A 5703-nucleotide genomic window follows, 5' to 3' on the forward strand; every position below is an offset into this window, starting at 1 on the left:
AATTTAGAGTAAATCAACAATACTTGTTTTATGAGTTAAATAAGGCGATTATTCGTCAGTTAAGTCGTGGAATTTACCATAAACTGAATATAACTGATCCACGGATTCGTTACACGGCTGCGGAGTATTTAGAGGCTAGTCGAAAGAAATTTTGGAATCTAACTTAAATACAATGTTTTCTTCACTTCGAAATACGGAACAATATTGGCGTAGACCGAGAAGTGATTTGTCTTGCATGACACAACATTACGGACCTGCGACATGGTTTCTAACATTAAGTCCTAGTGAATGGCTATGGGACGATTTAGGTGAATATATTCGTGAAGTCAATGGATGGCAAAACTCTTCATTGAGTACCAGTGCACTTGTTGCTAAAGATCCTGTATCAACGTCGAGATTTCTTGATAATAAATTTCGGGCAATGCTTGATTTTATTTGTTCCAAAGATTGTCCGATCGGTGAAGTAACACACTATTTTTGGCGACGAGAATATCAAGGTAGAGGTATACAACATTTCCATTTACTAATTTGGATTAAAGATGCACCGATTTTCGATGAATCTTCTATTCAAGAAGTCTCTACATTTATTTCAAAATACATAAGCTGCAAAATGCCAAATAAAATTATTTCACCACTATTGTACAGACGCGTTGATACGCATCAACGACACAAACATAATGATTATTGTCTACGTTCTAAAAAAGTAGGACGTAAAGTTGTTCGTAGGTGTCGGTTTGGATTTCCTCGTCCCGTTACTGAAACAGTAAATATGAGAGATGTGCCAACTGCAATAGCAGGTAGAAAACAATTAAAACATAAAAGCAGATTGTACGATCTTCCTCGAAAAAATAAAGAAGTCGATATTAATGATTATAATCCTGCTACTCTTACTGCATGGGAAGGAAATATGGATATACAATTTATTGGTGAAAAGTCGACATTGCTCACTTGGTACGTTACCAAATATTTGAATAAAGCAGCGAAAAGTGAGTTATCTGATTTTGATCTTGCCAATTGTAAGAATGATAAAAATAAATCATTGGCAAGTGTTCTATGGAATTTTGGTTTACGATCCATAAGCAATAGAGAATGTGGAGCTCTTGAAGCTGCCGATACGTTGCTAGGTATTCCTTTATATGGGACTGATCGAAATACGACGATTAAATGGTTAGATGTTAATGTAATATGGCAGAGGAAATTAAAAAATCGTAAAGAAATTGAAGCTTTTGATGGTGAATCTACAGATATATTTCATCCATCTTTAGTAGATAATTATTATCCGAATAGACCGGAAGAATTAAAATCTGTGTCTCTTTATGAATTCGCACAATGGTATGATATCACGACAATCGAACCGCGAAATAATATTATTGAATACTATAAAATAGATAATAGTCATTACCTTAAACGGCGTCAACGTGGATGTCTTATTAATCATTATGAACATAATGTTAATAATCGACCGGAAGAATATTTCTTTTCTTTTCTGCTTTATGTTTAAACCATGGCGGAAATTAGAGGATCTTAGAGATAGTTGTAATACTTATGCAGAATCATTTCATAAAGTAAAACTGCATCTTACGGAGGCATTGCAATACCATGAAAAGCTAGAAGAATTAAAAAAAGCATTTGAAACTGCGTAAGAGTTAGTTCGGCAATTACTAGATGAAAAATTACAAAAAAAACGTGTCTCAGGATGACCCTGACAATCCGATAGGCGTTCAAAATATAGAAGCTAGTGAAGCAATGCAAGATTTTAGAGATCTTGGTAATAAAATAGACGAGAAAATTAATGTGTCTCAAATGATAGCACAATTAAATACGGATCAAAAAAGGACATTCGATAGAGTCATTGATACTATAAGGTCAGATAATTCGATATTACGATTGTATGTTAGCGGAGAAGGTGGAACTGGAAAGAGTTTCTTAATTAAAACAATTAAGTGTTGGATAAAACAATATCTCAATAAAGATACCGCTATAGCGGCACCTACTGGCATAGCAGCGTTTAATGTAGACGGTTTGACAATTCATAGATTGCTTCAATTACCTGTTGAACATGGTCTTACTCCAAACTATAAACAATTGTCTGATCATGTGTTAAAAGTTTTACGAGCAGATCTCAAAGATGTTGTTCTTTTTGTGATTGATGAAGTGTCAATGATATCTAATTTGACTTTAATGTATATACATCTTCGATTGTCTGAAATATTTAATACTAATGATTGTGAAGACGGTTGGTTCGGTCGAAAGCACATTCTTTTATTCGGCGATCTGCTTCAATTACCTCCTGTACGTGAAGATCCTATTTTTGTACGATTACCAAATGACAAAATTAATAAATATGTAGGTTCTTTAACTGCTGTTAATTTATGGACTACATTATTTGATTATGATGAGTTGACGATCAATATGCGTCAGCAAGGGGATGATTCTTATCGACAGTTGTCAAGAATTCGTATTGGTTTAGTGACAGAGTCTGATTGCGAGATTCTTGAAAATCGAAAAATATCATTTAAAGGTGATTCTTTTGAATCTAGATTAAACGAATTATGTAATTTTATTAATGATTTTCCGTTGGACATTGTTTGTTTATTGCCTACTCGTCATATGTGTGATGTTCTTAACGCTGCAATGTTAAACCGCATTGCTTCGAAAGAGATATTAATTGCGCAAGACACGATTGACTGTACCATATGTGAGAAAGAAAGTATCAAAAGTATCATCGAATAATGATGATGATAATTCTAAAACTGCTGGACTTTCAAAAGAAATTGTAATTACGTTTGGAGCAAAAGTTATGATAAGGCGTAATATTGATGCTACCTTAGGTCTTGTGAATGGTACAACAGCTAAGGTAATTTCAGTTGTACAAGATACGTCTACCGATGATGTAGAAAAAATAAAGCTTCTTTTACTATCAGGATTAGAATATTTAATTGAAAGAGTGAGCGTTAAATTTCAAGTGGTGGATAGAGCGTTTGTTACTAGAAAACAATTTCCATTGCGTCTGAGTTATGGAATCACCTTTCATAAAAGTCAAGGATTGAGCTTACAAAGTGCTATCATGGACATAGGCAACTCTATATTTAATTGTGGTCAAGTTTATGTTGCATTATCACAAGTAACGTCTCTAGAAGGGTTGCATTTAATTAACTATGATCCTTCGTCAGTAACAGCTGATGAAAACGCTATTAGGGAATATAATCGACTAAGAAATAAGTACAAACCAGAAGCAGAAATAATTACTGTTGCAAAAGAACGCTATCGCAAAGTGAAAGATGTTCAATGGGCATTGTCAAAAGTAATTACTTCAATTCAAGAGAATTGTCAAAATCAAAATCAAAAACTACGGCAAAATGTTGCTTGGGTTTTACATGGATTTCAAAATACAGACAATGTTTCATGTTATGCAAATGCAGCATTATAATGTCTAATGCATTTAAGTACCATTAGAAAACATTTGTCTAATTGCAATAAATCAGATGATTTTAAAAATGTTAATGCATCGATATGAAAATGGAATGTGCAATTTGAATACATATGCAGTATGGCAATATTTAGGAGAACCGTTTTCAATAAATGTAAAACGTGATGTGTTCGAGTTTCTTACAATCCTGTGCACTAAATATGATTGTATAAGACAACTGGTAGAGCATCAAGTGACTTCTACTAGTCGATGTAAATCTTGTGATTATACAAAGGAATTTACTTGTAAGAATGTAGTTATTTCAATACCTATTAACAATTTGGGGAAAAAAAGCTATACTCTTAATGATTTATTAAATGTTACATTTTCACAGTGGTGTGAATCAGATGGGTCATGCGAACAGTGTACAGGAAATGATATTTTGTTGAAGAACGAATTAACAGTAACGAAAGATATAGTTATTATTCGTTTAGTATTATTTTCATTCCAAGATGATAAAATGGTGAAAGCAATACGTAAATTTAATATATGTACTATTCCTACAACTAAAGTTTTAATAGCTGGACAAACGTATAAGCTTATAAATGCTATATTTCATAGTGGTTTATGTATTGAGGATGGTCATTACACGAGTATATGTAGAGAAGGAATGTCTAGTAATTGGACTGAAGCTGATGATGCACAAATTAAAAAAAGACAATGGCCTAGAGGTGCTAAAGATATTTATATATTATTCTTACAAAAACTTGATAGTAAATAAATATTATTCTTACAAAAACTTGATAGTAAATAAAGTATATATCAGCGCCCGTATATATACAAGGATCGCTTTGCGCCCATACAAGGTTGGTGAGAGTAAAAGAAGTGTTGCATAGTTGCAAAATTATACTGTATAATAAATGTTATTAATGCTATTAATAAAAAGAATAAGATACTTACTTCACACTACAAAATGTGTGAAATCACAACAAAATTACTTTTTTAAAAAAAGGTACAAAAAAAGTGCCAAGTATACGCGCCCGAAGTTCTTTCAAAAAAGAACTCTACGCGCCCAAAGTTCTTTCAAAAAGGAACTCTACACGCTCGAAGTTAAACCGAATAAAAAATGCTCTTAGTATTTAAATAATCTAAAAATTACAATAATTTCTTTCGACTGTAATTTACATATGTACAAATGTAGTTAATTAACTTATTCTATACTTAATTCTAATGTTACACGCATACATACAATACACACACGTGTGCAGAACACCCCCCCACACACACACACACACCCACACACCCACCCACACACCCACACACACACATTCACAAGAGAGAAAGAAAGAGAATAAGATAATTAACATATTGGTTCGGTCTAAAACAATTTTTTATTCGGTTTAGCAGCGCCAAGTATTATATGTATTAAAATATTTATTCGTATAAAAATATCTGCTTAATATTATTATATCGTTTATTTTTTTCAAATAAAATCTTTAAGACCGTCTTAAAAACAATCATAAGATATTTGAAACCAATCACAGAGCCGCATTAGCATTAGTTTTGTAGTTCTTTTTTGAAAGAATTTTTTGTACTTAACATGTTTTTAAATAAGAATCAACAATTGATATCGGCCAAAGAGTAATAATAAAAAGTAATAGATTTTCTGGTTTGCATAAATACCCAGTGTAGTTGGCGCAATTTGTTAATATCATTAGTTTTGTAGAGTTCTTTTTTGAAAGAACTTCGGGTTTGAAAGATATCATTAGTTTTGTAGAGTTCTTTTTTGAAAGTTAAAGAAACTACCACATTGGTTTTTTCGAGCATATTTATATACGAGATAAGTTAATTTTTACTTGGTTAATTTTACATTTTTTAAATAGGTATTTATATACGAGATAAGTTAATTTTTACCTGGTTAATTTTACATTTTTTAAATAGGTTAATTTTTATTTGGTTGGGTGCGACTGGCGCATGTACTTGGCGCCTTTTTTCCCTTTTTTTAAAAAAGGTAATTTTTGTGAGATATCATTTTTTTTAGGACTGGTAAAATCATTATTAGATTTTTTTAAGAGGGCCCACCACCACCCCCATTGTATTTTCAGTCTGTAAAATACGATGGTCCTCTTTGATTGTTAAGAAAGAAAACAATAAAAATTTATATATAGATACAATTATTAGTTTTGTAGAGTTCTTTTTTGAAAGAACTTCGGGCGCGTAGAGTTCTTTTTTGAAAGAACTTCGAGCGTGTAGAGTTCCTTTTTGAAAGAACTTTGGGCGCGTAGAGTTCTTTT

The 5703-nt window shown here is 32.1% G+C and overlaps 1 pseudogene; it reads left to right on the top strand.

Moving 5' to 3' along the window:
• Window positions 1-1764: 1764 nt before the first annotated feature.
• LOC113562430 lies at window positions 1765-3430 on the top strand (annotated as a pseudogene).
• The last annotated feature ends 2273 nt before the right edge of the window (window positions 3431-5703 follow it).

The sequence above is a fragment of the Ooceraea biroi genome, chromosome 8 (genome assembly GCF_003672135.1).
Source record: "Ooceraea biroi isolate clonal line C1 chromosome 8, Obir_v5.4, whole genome shotgun sequence".
NCBI classification, from domain to species: Eukaryota; Metazoa; Arthropoda; class Insecta; order Hymenoptera; family Formicidae; genus Ooceraea; species Ooceraea biroi.